We start from the raw sequence: 22,053 nt of genomic DNA on the forward strand, positions 1-22,053 counted from the left end.
AAAGCTGTCAACACCCTTTTATCCTATCTCTCTCAATAGCATATGCCTTCCCAATCGCTCATCTCGTCTTAACCACCCAATGCATAAAACTAATTTGGTTCCGCCTCAGTAAGTCCTATTAATTTGTTAGGCCATAGGATTTCTTCAAAAGAAATCTCAACCAGTTTTCTAAGACATCACCTTTTCTTAGGTATGCCAATCATTTAAATCGTTTGTGTTTTTTAGAATTAGGGTTATTTTTGTGTTTCCAGCTCTTAGTTTTTTTTCCTTAGCAAGAGATATGTTGTGTGGTTCTAACGCTCTGTTTTATGTTGATTTAGGTTTTTTTTTAAAACTTTGTATGCACGTGAGTCAATTTTTGAACAAATAACTCAATTTTTACAAGATTTTTTCAGGGAAAATGATTTCAGCAGAAACATATTTTAATATCTTTTAGTATTTAAAGAGCTGTAAAAAGGTTATTACGATTCCCAAAAGCCACTTACAAGCCAATTAAATACTAAACGAGACAGGCTAGGAGCTTCGTTGTGCTGAAATCATTTCCCTTTTTTTAGTGGCCTACAGGGCCAAAATGAAAGTCTTGATAAACAATTACTGTTAAAATATGAAAGATTACAAAACTACCGATTCAACTCATTTTTGTCAAATGAACAAAATAGAGATGAGATACCTAAAAAAAAGAGCAAATTACCCTTAAAAGTGGCCCACTGATTTTTCCCAAAACATATGCGTTATATGATATATGCAAGTAGGTGAGGTAGGCCCCTAGTGAATTTTCCAAAAAAAATTACGTGTTATATGATATACTAGTGGGACCGACCGTGCGATGCACTGGTTGGGAGTTAATTAAGATTAGAGAGAAATTGAAAGTTGATTAAATAACAAAACAGATGCGTGGAGTTATTAATGTAAGATAAAAACATTTTTCTAACATAAAAATAAGTTAAATATAACAAATTTTCAAGATTACAAAGAGAAAGGATATAACCTAAACCTGCAATCATTAATTCCAACAAAATGTAAAGAGGACATCTTGAACAAACTGGAATCAAGCAGATTTGAGATTGACGGGCAGCTTAGATAATCTATGAAGAGAACCAAGAGAAATGATACATCTTGAACCTACAATCATCTTCCATAACTCCTTTACAAAAATGTATCCTTTGATGTCACTTGAAGTAGAAGAAGTACTAAAACCCAATGGAAGCACTTAAATAGAAAGGAATAGGCCAAGCACAAATATTTTAAAAGAAAAGAAAAGGAGAAAAAAAACCAAGAGCGACGAACCAAGTAAGCAAACACTGAAACCACATCTTAGAACTGATTTAAAAATAGATGAAATTGAAAATTAGTAAAATGAAAAAAAGGCATGACAACCATTTAAAAAAAATGACTTGACAGGACCAAGCTATTCAACTTGCAAATTTCGACTGCAGCGGCACACAATATTTAGCCTTGAGAGGGCCAACATAGCCTATCTATATACATGCGTCTGGTTTGATTTTGATAAAAGCACATATGGTGGTGAGCTTTCATTTCTTATAGAGTCATCTTCTTTAGCTGTGTGTGTTAGATATGACTCCCTTCTATTCTGGGTGTACATAGCAACATGCAATATGAAGGAAAATGGAACTAAACATAGGTTTGCTTGAACATGCTGCTTCTCTATGAAATCTTGTGCCAGACCTTTCATGGCTCTAAAAGGTGTGTGTGCGCGCAGGCGCACACATAAGCGAATATAAATGCATAAACAAAAACGTAAATACATGCATGCAGACATAAACAATGATGTAAAGAGGACACTTGAATGATCATTGTTTTGTTAAGGGAAACAATCATCACTTGGCATGGACCCACTGCTACTTATATAGATCTCCTCATGTGTCTTGTAATCCATACCGAGCTGAGCTGCTGTTATATGCATAAATCCCATTGTAGTGTTCTATAATCAAAAGGCCAAAGAGAATGCAAGGAAGAACAATAGCCAATTCAAACGGTTCCAAAGCATTTTCATATCCTCTGGGTAAATGATTCCATCAAAAATTGCTACAACTTTCGCTACCTGAGGACGCAAAATCAAATGAAGAGCATCATTCAACATGACAGTTACTGACACTTTTATTTCTTCTTCTACCTAAAGATAGAGACCTCTGTTTCAGACAAATTGGAACATACAATTGATGCAATTTGTAACATTAGTCGTCGACTACATGGAAGACGGCCTCTAACAAAAAGCCAACCAAGGTATTCGTGTCTTTGCGACCAATGGACCTATAGCTGCTATTAAGCAGATGAATGAAGCTTTTGAAAGTGTAATTAAGAGTTTAGGACCACTTACATGCCCATACCTTCATAGATTAAAAATTATGTTTTCCTATGTGATGATCTAAATTAAAAAACAATAGATTAAATGGCCTATAATGCTTTTGTACTGAACCTGGTACTTCTGAATGGGAGATAACCACCACAGTCCAATGCTTCGAGCAGATTGTATGTGTTTTCCATTAGTTAACTAAAACTCAAAAAAATTAAATCTTAGATGTGATTTGCTCGCGTCCATCCCAAAAGGCATTTTGCGGATGGGCTGTTGCATGTGAGAGCAGCCACCTCGTGAATGAAGACAAAATCTGCTGAAAATTGAGCCTGTGTGGCTGCTCTCACATGCAACAGCCCATCCACGAAATGCCTTTTGCGATGGACGCTAACAAATCACATATTGGATTAATGTGCTATTGAGGGAGAAGACATCCACAGGTCCCCAATCCCATGCTTTGATTTTTGCACTCCATTCTTTACAATATGATAGTTTTTTTGTCAGAAGAGAGGTCCACCTATGGGATGCCACCAGAGCTTGATAGCAAATGGAAAATTAAAGATAATTTCTTTTTTCTTTTGCACAGAAAAACCCAAGATAAAGGGTTAAGAAAAACATCTTTTCATTTAGTTTATATAATTCCATTACAGTTAGAAAGTTAGAAGCTTCAGGAACATTAAACCCAACACTGGTTTTCTCAAAACGTACCCTTCCCAAACCAAAAACCCCTTAAATCCTACAAAAAAGAGAGCAACAAATTGGAGAAGAGAAACAATGACTAAGGAAAAAAAAACCCACTTGTCTCCGTCTAAATCACTCGATCGTCACCTGGAAAACATCCTTCCTTTCTTTCACCTCCTGGACCACGACTTTAGAACCACTGGTAGCGACCCGCGAAGACTGCACAATGCCTGTAGGAGATGCCGCAGGACGTTTCCTTGATCCAACTGTGGATGGAAAATATTCAGACAGAGTAATAAAATCAAATTAAAATAGCAATTTACAAAAGAGAAATACACCATATGTAACACATAGTGATGGCGTCTGAATCCGGGTCTGCGATTGCGCGGTCGGTAGAGGGCCTCCGCGGGGTCTGCAATCACAAACAAAGGGGGTCAGGGGGTCCGGGGTGGGTCCCGGACGACCACTTCGACACCCAAGTCAGATCCTTCGACCGATGAATATAAAGAACAACGAGAAGGGGAAGGGGCTTCGATCAGGGTTACCAGGGGCAGCGTGCGGAATCTTTTCTGGGTGCGTGAGTGAGTGGGTCGGAGGGGACTAGCAGGGAGAGTAGGATTGAGTTCCTAGCCTCCTCTGTTGTTGGCTCGCCTCTTTTCCCGGTGTCCGGAGTGGAGAATGGGTGAAGTCCTTTTTTCAGTGGAAAAGCCTCTCCCTCCCTTCTTCCTCTTTCTCCCTTTTAAAGGGAGGCGCGCGGCCCTTTTCATCATTATGGAGAGAAAACCTTCTTTTGTAGGATTGGGCCGTCCCCCTGCTTCGCCGGCGTGCATGGCTTTGGCGGCCATTTCCTTCCATGATTTGTGATGATGAGGCCTGGGCGGCGAGAGGGTGACACGTGTCATGATTGTGTGGTCTTTGCTGTTTTCCAACGCCCTTCTTCATGATGATTTGGGCTCTGCTCGTGCATGGACGACACGTGGCGATATCTGGGAACACAGCCGTATTTGTGTCCCATCATAACTCCCCCTTACTCCTTTGGTCCATTGAATGGGCCAAGGGAGTAACGTTTTGTTTGAGCGAAGTCATGATGAGGATATTTACGAGGGCTCCGGGGTACGAGGAGGCGCGCCGTTTTATCCGGCGGCCGTCCCCGGGAATCGGTAGAGTCGTTAAATGGGTTGCCTTGTTTCGAGGTACCAGGATTCCCTTCTCGAGTTTAAAAGGGGGACCGCCCTGGCGCCTTGCAGTAGGTGTCCTTTCGCGCCTGTTTCAACAACATGTCTGGTCTTCCTTCGCGAGTTAGGGGCAAGGTCCGCCTCTTCCAGGAATCGTCGAGTGACCCCGACTTGTCTTCCGATCCGAGGGAGGACCTTGCGGCTCGTCGGAGGAAGGCTAGGAGAAACCCGGGTTCTTCCTCCGGCTTCCCCCCCTTCGCCTTTCCTCCTTGCTCAGGGAAGACAAATCGTCTCGTTCCCGTGTCGCCAGGGAGTGGTCTTTTTTCTCCCGAGCCTATCACCAGGGGGTGGAATTACGTGGCCGTATTGTGAAGATGGGCAAGGAGATCGAGGTCTTGAAGCGGGAGAACGAGGCTCTACAGAAAAAGGTTGACCTTCCCAATGAGCAGCTGTTTGAATATGAGGTGGACCCCCTGCTGGAGAGTTCTTGGGAGGAGGAGGGGAACCCTTCGGGAGAGGAGTCTTTCTCCGATTAATCACTGGCTCTTTTTATGTTTTTGCGTGCCTTTCCCCTTCCTTGTTGGGGATTTTTTGGGGCCTGCGTGCCCTGTGCTTTCGTTCCTTGTTTCCCTTTCTTGTTGTAGGCCTGTGGGCCAGGAGGATGGGAATGGATGATCTTTATGAATTGGTGCCGTGTCTTTTTGTGTTGCTTTTTGTATTTTGATAGATATTATCTTTGTTTGTAAGGAATTGCGACGTTCTGACCGGACTTGCGCGGGATTCCGAGCCTTTTTTGGCGCTTTTAATCTCCTTTGCTCATTGTGCTCGTGTGCTGTGGCCTTGCATCTGGGCTCCGGGCCTCGTCCTTTTCTTTCTTTTTTTTGAAGGCCTGCGCTCCGGACCCCGAACCTGCGTGGGGTCGAGATAGCGATACGTGTCGAATTCGTACGGTCTTGCCGTTTCCCATCGCCTTTCTTTATGAAGTTTAAGCTTTATATAGGTGTGGGGGCGACACGTGGCGTGTTATAGGAATAGCACCGTCTTTATATCTCATCATGATATTACCTGTGGTCCATTGATTGGTCCCGGGGAGCGGGCTTGCTTGCCTGGTCAAAGAATATCGTGACGAAGGCATTTATGGGAGCTTTGGGGTACGAGAGGACGTGCTGTCTCGTCCGGCGGTTCCTTCCCGAGGAATCGTGTTGCCATTACGCGGTGCCGCTCGGTCATTCAATAGGAAATGAACACGCGGATGGTAATCGCTTCATTTTCCTACCCCAGGATTTCCCATAGGGTTTTATAAGGGGTGAGCTCTCCTGCTTTCATGCAGATTGCCTTTTGTTCTTTGTCGTTCTTCTTTTTTTTTTTGCTTTCTTCCGGCCTTTCTTCAGGCTTGTCGGAGATGTCGTCCTCTTTCCAGGGTCTCTCTATTAGCGGTGGGGGGAGAGTTGCTACCGAGGGGAGTCCTCCCAGCAGTCCCGAGAGTAACCCCGACGGGTTGGGGCCCTGGCAAACGATTCCTGAGGGGAACCCGCCTCCAGGGTTTTCCCCGCGTTCTCCCCTTCCTCCGTTTTACGAGAGGGAGTCCCATGAAGCTTTTGTCCATCGCCACCGGTTGTTCTTCTCCCATGTCCATCGTAGGGAAATGGCGGTTTGCAGTCGGATGATTGACATGGATCGGGAGATTGCGGCCTTACGGGCAGAGAATGATTTGTTGAGGAATCGGGTGCGCTGGCTAAATGACCAGGCCCGATTTGCTGAGAGTCGGCGCTGGGGGAGCTCTTCGGAGGGGGAGCAGAGTGATAAGGAGCTCTCTGATGCAGAGAACTCTTTTAGCGGCCAATCGCTCTGAGCCAGAGGTGGCGGGATGAGTAGGATTTTGGAGGAAGCCTCTTTTTTCTGCGTCTTTTTTTGTTAGGGGCCTTGGGGGTCTGGGCCTGCGTGCCTTCTGTTTTTACTCCCCCCTCTTTTGTAGGCCCGTGGGCCAGAAGGAAGTAGTTTATGAATGGCTCTTTTTTCTTTTTTCTGCTTCTTACAACTTATGTCTTATGTTTGCTTTCTCCTTGCGCGTTTGCTTTCCCGCGCGACCCGAGTCTTTTTGTTGCGTTTGGGATTATTTATATATTTTTTTGTTTGGTGGCACCGTACGTCGCGTCTTCGTGACTTGCTCTGAGCCTTTCTTGGCCTTACGCAGTATTTTCCACCACACGGATCCGCATACCGTCCCCTTGTGAAGGGTCTCGAGCCCTTTGCCATCGAACGTGGTTTTGTCCATCTTGTGGATATGTATGCCGGACCCTTGTGACGGGTCCCAAGCCTTTTGCCATCGAACGTGGTTTTTTCCATCTTGTGGATATGTATGCCGGACCCTTGTGACGGGGTCCGAATCTTTTGCTGTTGAGCGCGGTGAGGGTTTAAGGATGGCTTGCTGGGGAAGTTACGTAGGGGTAGGGGCGTCTTTTCCGTGTGGGACTTTTGGCGGTTCCCTCGGGTTTCCCAATCGGCGCCACGTGTGGGTGTCCCCGCTGTATGGGCGAGGGAATGGGGGAGAGTTCCGCCAGCCGTCGTGGTGAGCGCCTCTCCTCTTTCTCCCTCTCTGTTTCTCCCTTTTTTTTCTCTCTTTTTTTTAGTTGCTTTCCTTCGTTCTGAGCGGTTGTTGTTCTCCTGTTTTTGGCAGGAGGTATGTCTTCTTCCGGTGACGCTGGGAAGGGGAAAGGAGTTGCTGTGGTGACGAAGGGTCTGATGAGTCACAAGAAGATCCCTTCTGATTTTATGGCCGCGGCCAGGCTGGGCCGGTCGCAAGCGAAACTCGCGGCGTCCGTGCCTTCTAGCCCCTCTGTTCGAGCGGCCGGAGAGAAGGGGGCGGCTGGGCTTTTTCCTTCGGAGTCGGAGCCGTCCGCCAAGAGGGCTGCCCCTTTTAGCTCTCGACAGGGGGATGCTGTTCGAGTGGCGCGTTCTCCTGCCTTTGCGCAGGACGTGCCAAGTCGGATGGAGGGGACGGTTATGACCAAACTTCTTCTGGAACGGGTGGTGCTTCCTCCGCAGAGCTTCCAGGCGCGAGGAGAGCTGTTTAAGCCTAACTAGAAGATTGGCGTTGAGGATAGCGTTCTTGCGAATCCCCGGGTTGGGGTGGAGCTGGGGGTGACGACCGTCCTTCCTGGCGATGAGGCTGAGCTGGAGGGCTATGATCGTAGGGCCCTTGGGGCTCAGTATTTTCAATCAACATCTTGCGTAAGTACCGGGTGGCCGGTTTTCTGTTTGTACGTTTCTCTATTTGCCATTCTGAGAACGTACGTTGGAAATTTTCTGATAGGTTGCTTTTGCAGTCCCAGAGCTATGCCAGAAGGATGGTGCAGTGCCTGCTTGAGGATGAGGCTGAGATAAGTGCCTTTGAGGAGCGAAACCGGCAGCTAAGCGAGGACTTGGATAGAGCCTGGGTGGAGAAAGCGACCTTTGATGATACTGTCGCTCGACTTCGGGAAGACCTCCAGATAACCATGGAGGGGAGAAGTCGTGCGGCGGAGAAATTGGCGGTGGCTCGTCGAACGCATGCCCGGGATTTGGCGGAGGTGCGGGAGGAATGGCGTGGCTCAGTGGAGTTCCTTAGGGCTGCGGCCGCGTTTAGCGTGGATGTTGAGATTGATGCTTTCGTTGAATGCCGGCAGCGTGTTCAAGAGGTTGATCCTTCCTTTCCCCTTGACAGACTGATGCATGAGGCTGAGGTCGATCCTCCGTTGGTACCAGTAGAGGCACCGGAGCTGGTCGGGGAGGAGGTGGCTGCCCTGGCGGATCCTGTAGTCACTGAGACCTCTGAGGGGGCTCAGTGATGCGAGGATGCATTTGGATCTTATATTTTACTTTTTCTTGCGGGGTCTGTAATAACTTTTGAATGCTCCTTCTTTTCTTCTTCTTTTCTTTCTTCTTTTTTTATTTTTTATTTTATATATATACGATGTGCTCCGGGTTATCCAAGCCTTTTGGTATTGAATTTCAATCTGACCGTCGAGAATATTTCTAGTGCATCCTGTGGGGTGTCTTTTTTGCGGAAGGACTATCTTCCCCTTGAGTGATCAGTTCTGGGTTAATGGGTCCCGCCTGCTGTGGGACCCGATCCCGCGAGAGGGGTGGGGCGCGAGCCGCCACGCTCTCTCTTGGTCTCTCGTACCCACGCGAATGGCGTGTGCTTTTTATTATTGATTTTAATTACCCAACCAAGCACGCAGCAACCAAGCCATAGGGTGCAAACAAACGTGCAACCCAGTACCCATAAGGGCAGGGGTAAGCCGCCGAGCCTAGCAAGGTGTGATTTAATTCATCTTTTCCGTGAACTTGCGATCACTAAGGCAATCCGAATTCCACGCAAAAGAGAGTGACAGAGTCGCCACCTAGATGAGGGATCTAGGACCCATAATTGACCAGAAATCTAGACTCGTTACCTGGTTATGAGAATGGAAGGTATGGGGAGTTACCACCACATGCACCATTCCTGCCCGATAATCAGTCTTGAATTCCAAAAGTTAACTCTTTCGAATTTCTTTTAAATGGCTCATTTAACTCTATATTAATGTGCGAACTATGTGACATGCATCTTAAGATCTAATTTCAACGTAATTCCTAAATGTGTATCTATATTTTCATAATTTGTTTGAATTCAATCTAAGTGAAAGTTCTCCTAAACTTCTAATTTCATGGAAAGTCCTAAGTGATTTAATTACTTTTAATTTAAGGATTAATGTACAAAACCCCACTTATGTGTGGAGCCGACTCGTGATTGGTATGCCATCAAGCATCCAAGCTGCCTACGTACCCAAGCCTCACTGGGATCAGAGTCGACGTAGTTCGGTGCACCTGAACTAAGCTACTTATGCCTAACTCATCTAGGACACCGATCTAGACTGGATTGACTGTTTCAACAGTTTTAAGAGAAGTTATTTAATTCAAGTTGAAGATTTTATTATCCTAGGACTTCATCTAAGATGCTATATGATCCTATCTAAGTGCAAGTTGTCCCTTAGACTAATGCAGGATAACTTACATCCTAGGTAACTAGGCTTGTCCTAGGGAAAGATTGGGTGACTAGTGCAACTAGATCTATGGCACGGTTGCTATCCATAGCAAACGCCCGTGATGAGGCTGGACTCCTAACTCTAGGACTCCCTAAAACCTAGGACACGACATGACGTAAGTGTTCCTAAATAGGGCTCTAATGGTTCTTATGATGGAAACCGCAATCCAACGGTTCCGAAAGACATGAGGTAAATTGATTCAATTTATTGAAGTTAATGATTTCCGATTTCAAGAATTTTCGGTTTCTAAACATTTAAGGAATACTAAAGTCTCTATGGTTCACACATTTCGACCTCGAATAGCATCCATGGAAGGGAATCGTGCAGTCTCCCCTTGCGCGATTTAATACTTAAGTTATAGCACCTTATTGCCTAGCATATTTCTCAGGATTTCCGTGGACAATGGACCTCGGAGCCAATAACATGCTATAATTTAACAATTCAAATTGTCAAGGATTGATTGCAATTGGGATACGATTATGAATGCCATCTCGGCATCGAAACTTACCCTAGTAGGGACGTTTTACCAGGGGAAATCTAAGACTCCTAAGATTTCTGTTTCAGTGGATTAAGGAATGAATATGTGACAGAAATTTAAGGTTCCCTAGAAATTTTCATACTGATTTTGATTAAATATCAATTTTTAATGGATTTTATCAATCTCAGACCACCTGAATAATTTTACAAATGAACTCATTGCAAACAAATTCGAATTAAATTGAAATTTCTACAGTAACAAGATAAGAATGAATATAGCTTACTGGAAAAAGTTCATAGATTTTTATATTAATCTCCTATTAATTTTTGATTTAATAACAATGAGACCAGATTGTTAGATTTACAAAGAAACCCCTAGAAATAGAAATCTAAATTCATTGAAATTTCTACAGTGATAAGATATAAGTGAGCATGAAATATAGAATATAAGACTACTGTAAAAATTTTGAAAATTTTAACTATGATTTGATATTAATAAAAAAACCTCACAAAATCAGGTTGTTCCCAAAGAAAGTATCAAATAATATACCAAATAAAATCCTAAAATCATAAAAAATCCGTGGTAGAATATATCAGTATCATATTATTTTTCCACGAAATTTCATTAATTTTAGAACCTATTTGGTATATTTTCCATTTTTCTTCTTCAAAAAGATGTTTTTGAAGAGTTTTCTATTTTTAAAACGTGATTTTTGAGAAAATTACAACTTTGGAAAATGTCCTTTAACATTGTTCTAATGTGATGAACATAAATTTTTTTTAATATTCCGAAAAATAGATCATCCTGAGATAGCTATTTTTTTCAATTTCTCAATATCTCAGTCATTATTTCAAATAAAATTCTAATCTTCACTCAAATTCTCGAAATCCTTTGACCCAATGTCTGATCCGATCCGATAGTTCTTTTAGTTTATTTAAACAGATCAATATATTAAATTTTGAGACGAATCGGACTTGAAACACTCATGTAAAACACGACTTTGAGTCCACCCACATAATATTGAATTAAATACGATTAAATGCTAAAACCATGCAAAAATATATAAAAAATATACAGAACAATTCTGGAAAAATCTGAGAAGGGTGCACCTACCTTTGGTCGAAATCCTTGCTGAATCCACGAGCCTAAGAATCCGAGAAAATTCGCCGACGCTCAATCCGATGTCCTTTCTTTTTTATATACATATATATATATATATATATTTTTTTTTTACCACTCAGATAGATGGAGAGAGAGAGAGAGAGAAAGACAGAGAGAGTGTGGGAGAGTGAGAGAGACATAAAGATTGTGGGAGAGACAGAGAGGGATTGAGACAGAGAAGGATTGAGATTTAAGAGATAGAGAGGGATTGAGAGTTAAGAGATAGAGAGAGTGAGAGACAATGAGAGGCTCTGTTTTTTAGAGAGACAGAGAGTGAGCGAGAATGAGAGAGAGCGAGAATGAGAGAAATAGAGAGATCGTGGGAGAGTGAATGAGACACAGAGAGTGAGCTAGAATGAGAGAAACAGAGAGATGGAGATAGGCTGTTGAGAGAGGATGAGTGAGCGAGAATGAGAGAGACAGAGAGATCGAGTGAGAATAAGAGAAACAGAGAGGGAGTGAGAGAAACAAAGAGGGTGGGAGTGCTGTGGAGAGAGGGACGTTGAGAGAGTGATATGCGGCACTCTGTTTTTTTCTCTTTTTTTTGTTTTTTTTTGCTTTTACTTTGGTGGGCTGAAGAGGGTGAGAGAGATGGAGAGATGAGAAGGCTGAGGGGCTGTGGAGAATGGGGATTGAGAGGGGCTGTGGAGAGTGGGGAGATTGAGAGAGACGATCCTCTCTTTTTTAGAAGAATATGAGAGCTGCTGCTGTGGACCCCGATCCGAGAGAGAGGCGGGGAACGGGCCCCACACTAAGTCTCAGGATCATCCACGTGAATGGAGAGCTCTACCAAGGAACTCTCGAAAGAAGTGCCTCTCACAGCATGAGTGGCGATATGAAAGGTGAGATACCTCTCGATTCGGGGACTAGCCCAGATTCGAGGCGTACCTTAAACAAAGAAGAGTCGCCATCCAAGGAAAAGGCAAATGGGCCCTGGATCCCATACTATGCTCTGTTGCAACGGATAACCAGAGATATAAAATAAGGTTCGTGCCTGGTTACGAATTCGGAAGGTCTAAAGAGCACCTCATCCGCCCAAGTGCAAACACCTGGTCTCTTATGCCATTTACTTAATAATTTTGAAAAAGCTTTGGGCGAAAATCATATGGAATGGGAATGAATATCTCCGAGAAGACGTCTATCTAATCATGCATGTCTCGGAGATGAAATCAAAGGCACACAAGATAAAATAAAAGAAACATGTGTCACCTAAGCATAGCTAGGTTATAAGTGACATGCCTAATGGGTGTCTAAGTTCTGATGAACAAACACATGCACGACACACCAAAAAGTATAAGGTCTGCGCAATAAAGTAAGAAAACACTGCAAAACATAGAAAAATGACTCGATACTATACAACCCTAAGACTCTAATCTATACCTAGGCCCGAGTCTTTAGATGATCTGATGTTCATCCAAAGAAGCCTACGTATCCCCCGCCTCCACGAGAATCAAGGCAACGTAGTTCTTCGCACCTATTCTAAGCTATGATGCCTAAGACATCTAGACCTCTATCCTAGACTCGATCTAAAAGACCGGACTAGTTCTTAAAGCTTCTTGTGTGATTATTTAAATTACAATGGATTGTAGATTTTAGGACACCCTATATGCCTTAACTAAATGTAGGTTAGCCCTAAGCTAATGCAGGTGGTTCCTATAATCTATGTGTAGCTAAGCTGTATGCCCTAAGAGAAACAGTAGGATCTATCGCATCTTAGACCTAGTCATCAATTGGCAATGTGGATCGCCAACTGACCGGACGGAGGCGTAAAACTCCTAGCTAGGACTCACTCCTAACTCTAACACAAACAAATAAAACACACAACAAACAAACAACGAACGAGGGAGCAACTCCCGACTCAAAAACTCTCTAACTAGGACAAGCTCCTAACTCTAGAGGAAGATCTTTTCGAAGAAAACAATATTTTGAAAGATTTTTGTAATTTTTGAAAGATTTAAAATGCTTATTTTTAAAAGTTTGGCTGGACTTGGGATGTGGATCCCAAGCTGCACTACGTACCTCGTGGAAGAGGATCAAGCCAACGTAGTTCGGAACAGATTTCCTAACTACTTCTAATGACTCAAGATTTTTTTGATATTTTTGGTTTTTCAGATGTTTTTGTTGTTTTTAAGTGTTTTTGACTCAAGGGGGACAAATCCTATCATCATAAGGGGAGGACAGACTCCCGATATCCCGCAAAGGTTGGACAGCATCCTATGCTTTGCGGGGGAAAAAGACAGAAACACGACTCTGCAAGGGTTGGACAGCATCCTATACCTTGCAAGAGAGGATAGAAGAAACATGATCTGATGAAAGGTTGGATAAAATCCTAACCCCTATGATGATAGAATTTGATTCCTGAACAAGAGGACTGACTCTCTAGACTAAGGACGGATTCCTATGCTAGTGAACTATCAAACTAAGATAAAGCTCAACAAGTAATAAGGAAAAAGAAACCTTGTGCATATTTGGCAAAGGTAAAACAACCAGCCGGGCCGGACAGCTACCTAGCCCTAGGGTGCAACAAATGTGCAACCAGATACCCATATAAGATAGGGGTATGAAGCCAAGCCGAGTAGGATGTTCTCCCAAAACCAAATGATACACAAAGAGGAGGTTTAGCAAGAAAATGAGACTAGGTAAGTCTCTTAGACACAGAGGTAGGATAGAGAAAAATATTAACAAGGAAAAAAAAAGACTTAGTGCATATTTGGCAAAGGTAAAACACCCAGCCGGGCCGGACAGCTACCTAGCCCTAGGGTGCAACAAATGTGCAACCAGATACCCATATAAGATAGGGGTATGAAGCCAAGCCGAGTAGGGTGTTCTCCCAAAACCAAACGACGCACAAAGAGGAGGGTTAGTAAGAGAATGAGACTAGGCAAGTCTCCTATATACAAAGGAGAGGTATGCAACTTGGACTGAGCAAGTCCCCTAAGGATGGGCTTGGGCTAGCGCCTTCATCGCCCTACAAGAAAAGGGGATTCTAATATCTAAAGAAAATTAACAGCAATCTATAAGACTGTGTTAGTCTATCAAAGAGAGAAGAAAAAGCTGCCAGATAATTGCAAATTTCACTCTATTTTTATAAAAATAAATCAAGTGCTAAGCAAAGAAGAATTTTCAATAAGAAAACACACAATCTATAACAATCATGAAATGATAAACAACATTAATTAGTCCAGACCAGCCGCTGGATAGCCTAATAAAGTAAAAAAAACAACATCAAACACTTCTAAACCAACCACAAACCCCAATACGGGGACTCCAATGAAATCAGATGATGCCAAAGTAATCATCTGATATCATATACACATGATAATATTTCTAATCCCGCCTTGAGATCAGACAGTACTAACGTCGATGATATCGAATAGAGTAGTCATCTGATCTCCTTCTTCCTATTAACAATTTATTTAAATAAAAAAATAATGAGTATAATAAGCTTTGAGATAATCTCACCTGAACAATCCATTTATTACCGTCTTCTAATCCTAACTCAAAGCTTAGTATGAAAGAGAAGTATGAAATTTCTAACAGATTATAGAAACACATTAAATGATATTTTCAATTTGTACAAATTTTAAAATATAACAGGGCATTAACTTGTGCAGATTCAAATGTAAAAAACTGTGAGAGCGAAATATAAGCAGATTCGTGCCAACAGTGGGGCCGAAATGTGAACTTATTTGTACCAAGCAAATGGGTTAAAATATGGATTTATTTGTGCACAACAGGGGACAACAAGGTGTGAATAGATTATGTGCATCACAGGCGGGAATACTCACCACTATACTACAACAATAGATTTATGCGCAATATTTAAGACAGATTTATGTAACACAAAGACCAATATAGTGTAACTGAGACTGAAATAAAAGGCTGATATTTATCAATATGAGACGATCAGTTATAATAGTAAAAACACCTTTAGCTTATACTATTATTAAACAAGCAATGCCCATCTTATCAGCTAAATCAATGACATGAACTGTGCCCTGTTTTAATAATTGCACTATTACTGTTGCAAATCAATGTGTTTCATGAGGCATAACAATGGTGAACTAAATAGAAATGAATTCTACAACTCTCAACCCATATGTACAATAACAATAAACTCATCTCTATTTAAACTAACAGGTTAGTTTTATAATTACTAAGGTTCCATTATATGCTTTCGCAAAAGTCAAATTGACCCAATGAATCGACCCAATGAAGAGAGTTGATTGTGAACAGTTGTAGATAAACACCAAAATAGTCACTATAATCTTTTAAACAAAGTAGGACCTACTGCAATTCATTAATAGAGCTGAGAGTTACAGAGTTGACAGTTATAAATAAACACAATAATATGAAATAAGATAATAAAGAACAAATGAGATAATGGCAAATCACATGTAATGACAAGAAGGGAATGGATTTTGATAAGCTATCGTGTATCTATCATTGAATGCTAAACTGCAAAGGTAGGGTCATCAGCATAAGTAAAAGACACTCATAGCTCTTTCATTAAATTGGCATAAATCCAGCCTTCCAGATTTTCAAGGTGATTTTATTCAAGGGATTGGGGCTGTCATTTTCAAAAGAAGGCTACATATGTCAAGGCAAAAAGGGCTGCACATTCAAAGAACCAATATATTTCTAATTACTGAATCATATGTTATGAACAGGTTTCACAAGTATATGTACAACACATTTTTTTTTTAAAATATAACTTCGATCTATCTTTCAAATGAGAAATTTATTTTTACAATGATCAATTTCTTGTGAGAAACAAATTAAAGTAAACTCATATTGTCAAATCCGCGAATATGCGACAACCATTTCCTTTTTTATCCAATATGATCATACTGTAGGAAAGACTGATTTTATCATTACGCCTTCTTAGATACAGTTATGAGAACTATCTATACTAATACCTAACATCTTCATAGTAAAATATCGCTACAGTTTTCTCAAGATGTGACTAGACTAAAAACCCATTCAAAATGAACAAACTAAAAAAAAATTAGGGCAATGCACATAGCAAATCATGGGAAAGAGAATGTCAACAACATCAATGGGAAAAAAATTCAATTGACTATCCCACAAGGGTCATGTCAGTGATAGTTCATTAGGCTTTATATCACTAACAATTTGCAATGCTTACCATTAGTAAGGAATATTCAATCAACAACAAACAGTCAGACCAATGTCCTTCCTATGCTCTTAGGTCCTTCATAACAATATTACCAATCTCTAATAATTACAGCACAGTACCTAGTCCTTTATTATACAAATGAAACCCATAACCTTAGACAATACTTATGAACCATCAAAATAGAGTGAACAGGCAAACTGAGTTTGTGCTGTTACTGAAACTCAACAGTGATAGAGATAAAGCTGAAGTGGAATTAAACATACACATGACTATATAAATATAACTGAACTAAAATTGAACATAATTTTAAGGCACATCAACCATACTGTTTGGTTTCACCTGTTTGTTCAACTCTCAAAACTCCAAATAATTTTAATGTATTCAACTAAATAAAAATTTATTAAGACCTTATTTATTTTTATTTTTTTTACTTAAAATAAACTCTTTAGCTAATGAAATACTTAAAAAAAATCAAGAATAGCTAGACTAGCATCATTTTCTTTTCAAATGCAAAATTAATTAAAACAGGGGAAAATTGACCGACAAATACAACAACATAGAGAGACAGCAGCTTAGATCAATTTATACTACCATCACAATATTAATACATTAATTACCTAAAAAGATCCACTGCATATAACCTTCATAATACAAATAAACAAATAAAAATTTTAATATACTGTTGTTTTTGGTAGATTAATAAACGATAACCTTGTATATATAATATAATAACGAAATCAGGACTTTCACACAACTAATGAACCAAAATATCATTGAGTTTTTTTTTTTATTATTTCTTCAATTTAAACAAAAATAATAAAAAATATGAAACTTGTCCATAATAATAATAATAATTGCAATAGAAAATATAAGTCTACTCATAACTATGTTACAGATGAAGGAAAAACTTGATTTCAACATATTTTATCAATTACAATGAACTACAATAATTATTTAGATTTAAAAACAGCAAGTAATTCTAAGAAGAGTCCTTACGACATAGTATGAGAACCCTCTCAATAAATAAAAAAAAAAAAATCTAACTATCAAAGCACAAAGATCATCTCATATCAACATTCAAAGAAAGAAGTGAATAACACGAATTATTCATATATTAAAAATCTGTGAAGCACTTGAATCACTCAATTTTAACAATTTTATCAATAAAAATAAATCATACGATGATTTTTTTAAGACAAACATAAATTGATTACAAGATTATGATCGTTTAAGATTCATACCTTATCCAATCTTACAAATCTCCTATATCTCTTGGATGAACTTCTCTTTGCTAATGACCTGAAGAAAAATCAGCAGCTATCTTCTTTGCCAGCACTCACAATTGCTCCAATGGTTCAATATTTAGTAATAGAACTTCGGATTTAAACTTCCAAAGGTAGGAAAGAGCTGGATCTAAAATTCTTACAAGTAGCTATAATCGGATTTAAAAGTTTATGTATAGATCGAAGGTTTTAAAGAAGAAAAAACAAAAGATTTTAGGTTTTTCAAACTAAAAGAGATAAGAAAGGGGTTTCTAACTCAAAAGAAGTGAAAATGAAATATCAGAGAAGTAGTAAGATGAAGCTTTAGTAATATCGTGATCGGAATCCTACCAGAAATGATCGGAAAAGATGATCAAGAAAAGAAGAATACGAAGGTTTAGGATTTCAGATCTAGAGGATTAGAGATTTGCTTTAGGCTTTTGGAACAGTGCACAAAGAAGAAATAAAGAAAAATAAATTGTAGAACTAAAGGATGGAGGGCAAAATGATCAGAGACTTGGTCGGATCTTGGACGGAACTCGATCGGAGAAGAAGATCGGGGAAGAGAAGCCTTGATCGGAAAATAAGGGTTTGAAAAAAAACAAGATCTGTTCTCTCTCTATCTCAGTGAATTTTTTCTTTTTTTTTTTTAACGAGAGAAAAACGCGATATTTAAAGAAATTTGGGCAGTTGATATCGGCACTCCCATTGATAAACGCACAAATGTGCGACCCTGACCGGATGATTCACCCCCTTACAGCTTGATAATTGCACTAACTCCGCTTGTCCTTTTCGGATTTTTTCGTCGGATCTTCCTGGAATTTTGCAGGGATTTTTCTGGGGTCTTAAGGCTTCTAAATATGTGTTCATGGGTATTTGGGATCTTTGGATAACTTGAATTTTTCCTAAAATACAAGGTTTTTTTAGGGTAAAATAAAAAACCTAGTGGGCCACCCCCTATTTACACTATACACACCCTCTCAACCCGATTGTTGGGCAAACGAGTCCTGATCTCGATGAAATTCTGCAAGGGGTTAGAAGAGACCCTAATGTTGAGATTCGGATGGATTTGGCACGAGCCGGGAGGGTTTAGGGCTTAGTCAAAATGGGGTGTCTACAGATGCCCCTCTTTGGCAGAGCGTGCTTGTCGCGCGAATGTCAAAGCTGAACAGACAACACATTTTGACTGGCCCAAAATTGATTGGAGAGAAAGAAGAATGAAGGAGGTGATTTTGCGAATATTGGACTTTTGGAAGGATCAGATACCTCAGGGGTTGTGATACGGAATGGAGTTTTCAGGTGTTTTAGATGGAAGAGATGCCTCAGGGGTCTTCAATGGAATGGGTTTTCGGTTGCTTGCTTGATGTTTTCAAAGAGACTTTGGCTTTTTCTACGCTCGGGGCGAACACTATCAAGGAGAATTTAGATTTTACGTTCAGGACGAAAACTTTTAGGAGAAATTGGATTCTATGCTGGAGCAAATGATTTTTAAAGAAACAAATTGATTTTACGCTTGGAGCGAATGCTTTCAAGAAGAAATTGATTTCACGCTTAGAGCGAATGATTTCAGGAAGAATTTGGATTTTACGCTTGGAGCGAAAGCTTTACAAAGAGACAAATTGATTTTACGCTTGGAGCGAAATGCATTTCAAAGAAAAATTTGGTTCTACGCTTGGAGTGAAAACTTTCAAAGAAAATTTGGGTTCTACGCTTGGAGCGAATGATTTCCAAAGAAAATTTGGGTTCTACGCTTGGAGCGAATGATTTCCAAAGAAAATTTGGGTTCTACGCTTGGAGCGAATGATTTCCAAAGAAAATTTGGGTTCTACGCTTGGAGCGAATGATTTTTAAAGAAAATTTGAATTTTACGCTTGGAGCGAATGCTTTACAAAGAGACAAATTAATTATACGCTTGAAGCGAAAGCTTTTCAAAGAAAAATTTGGTTCTACGCTTGGAGCGAATGATTTTCAAAGAAAATTTGGGTTCTACGCTTGGAGCGAATGATTTTCAAAGAAAATTTGGGTTCTACGCTTGGAGCGAATGATTTCCAAAGAAAATTTGGGTTCTACGCTTGGAGCGAATGATTTTCAAAGAAAATTTGAATTTTACGCTTGGAGCGAATGATTTCCAAAGAGACAAATTGATTATACGCTTGAAGCGAAAGTTTTTCAAAGAAAAATTTGGTTCTATGCTTGGAGCGAATGATTTTCAAAGAAAATTTGGGTTCTACGCTTGGAGCGAATGATTTTCAAAGAAAATTTGGGTTCTACGCTTGGAGCGAATGATTTCCAAAGAAAATTTGGGTTCTACGCTTGGAGCGAAAGCTTTGATTTGATTATAAGCTTCAATTGCGAGTAGGAACTCCGCTGGGGATAATGAGGCAAATTCTTCATGAAATGATGAAAAAGATTCTCAGAGAATTGCCAAGATAGACTTTCAAAGAAATTTGATTAAGGAGTTGAATCCAAAGGCTGTGTTCAAACTCCTCTTATCTTCATTTGCTGAGAATAATCATCTCAATCATTACTCATTTGATATCTTTTATGACCTGATTACTCAGGGCATAAAAGATGCCCCTAGTATTATTATATTTCCATGACAAATTCATGAGAGTAAAACATAGGGAAAAAGTTAAAAATATTTTCATTTCTTGAATATTTGAGGTTACAAAGCTTTCAGGTTTACAGCAGACTGCATCTGCTTAACAATCGCTTTGCATTTCTGATGATCTCTGCCATTCCGAATTGCTCAAAACTTGCCAGATGGATTACAAAATCTACCATCCTCTGAACTCCAATCTGCTGCGCATCACCTTTGAGTAGTCACAAATTCATCACATTTTCACTTTTACCCCTTTACTTCTTGCTACCCCAGCTTTGGGAGGGATATTAAACTACATAGGCTTCCCCCACACATGACTCTGAAGCTTAACCTTAATTAGGCAGAGAAAAGACTTGGACTATCCAGAAATGAAGACTTCAATGGACACAATGACTTGGACTCGAAGAGAGACTGAATCTGCTTCTTAATCTGATAAGTATTTTAAGATGGTATAGTCTACCACTCTTAGAATCTTTTGAAAACCGTATTTAAAGGTGTTTTATTCCTCTTTTCGGTATTTCCATCATGGTTATTATCCCTTTGGATTGCTTAGTCTTAACCTCCTAGCTTAGAAAGTATCAGAAGAATTTCTGTTGGCGCTTACTCAGACTTTGGAGTAGTGCCTCAGAAGAAATGAAAGTCTTGCTAGCTTACAGAGGGTTTGTCCTTTATGAGGTCACTGCCATGACCAAATCGCCTTTTCACGTTTTCGATTTGGCGAACTGCGTGCCTTAATTTTTGCCTAAGCCGCCCTTTCAGGTTTTCAGCTTAGCGGGCAAATGACCCTAACTTTTGTCTAGACCGCCCTTTCGGGTTTTCAGTCTAGCGGGTCTAAGACTTCATTTTTTTTTTTACAAACCTGGACCTAAAATACACCAGAAGGACTTTTAGGTAGGCTTGGGTTCAAACAAGTTAAACTTTTGGTTTGTTTTATGTATTTAACCGAATCTGGCCCTCCAGACTGCCTACGTATCCCCAAAGAAAATGGGAATCAGGTCCGCGTAGTTCGCCCATTTTTGGGGTTTCAAGGATTTTTGTTTTTGTTTTGTCCTTTCTTTCATTTTTTAAGGATTTGAAAGATTCGAAGGATTTGAAGAATTTGACCGAACCCAAATTAATCAGGTGGCCTACGTATCCTATAGAAAGGAAATCAGGTCAGAACGTAGTTCAAGTTTACTATCTTTTATGACGCAAGTCATAAAAGATGCCCCTGGTTTGTGTTTATTAAGAAAAAGGGATTTTTTTTTTTATAGGCCCAAAGGGTTTGCAAACGGTATTTTGACTTTTGGGTTGTTAGCTTTTGGCTCTGATCGATCAAGGATGGCCTCCTGGTGTATTTAAGCATAGTACTTCTTTAGTTGGTCCAGGTTTGTAGGTTCTGTTAATTTTTCACCATTTTCATTGAGGAGTCTTACGGCTTTTCCAGGCAGGACTTCATCAACAATGTAAGGACCAGACCAGTTTGGCCTGAATTTTCCTCTGGGATCGAACACCGGTGCTCGATAAGATTTCAAGACGAGATCTCCTGGTTTCAGGTCTCGAACCTTGACTTTCTTGTTGAATGCCCTTTCGATTCTTCTCTGATACCCTTGGATGTGGTATAAGGCTCTGAGCCTCTTTTCATCAATCATCTGCAATTCCTGATGTCTGGCTTTGGCCCACTCAGACTCTGGCAGATTCGCTTCCATCATAACTCTTAGAGACGGGATTCTCACTTCAACAGGGAGGACTGCTTCCATTCCATACACCAGAGAGTACGGAGTTACACCTGTAGAGGATCTGATCGATGTCCTGTAAGCCCACAAAGCAAAAGGAAGCTTGTTCGACCAGTCCTTATAAGTCTCAGTCATCTTACTGATTATGACCTTGATATTCTTATTCGCTGCTTCTACAGCCCCGTTTGTCTGCGGTCTGTAAGGAGATGACTTATGATGCTTGATTTTGAATTCTTCACACAGGTGCACTACCTCTTTCTTGAAGTGAGATCCATTGTCAGAAATCAACTCATGAGGTACTCCATATCTGCAAATGATATTCGTACGGATGAACTTCGCAACTGTATTGGAAGTTATGGAAGCATATGAAGCAGCTTCTATCCATTTCGTGAAATAATCAATGGCCACCAAGATGTACTCGTGCCCACTTGACGATTTGGGATAGACTTTGCCAATGAT

This window comes from Tasmannia lanceolata, unplaced genomic scaffold, assembly GCF_043159265.1.
Source record: "Tasmannia lanceolata isolate RefF3 unplaced genomic scaffold, GAP_Taslan_0.1 ptg000011l, whole genome shotgun sequence".
In the NCBI taxonomy this organism is placed as follows: domain Eukaryota; kingdom Viridiplantae; phylum Streptophyta; class Magnoliopsida; order Canellales; family Winteraceae; genus Tasmannia; species Tasmannia lanceolata.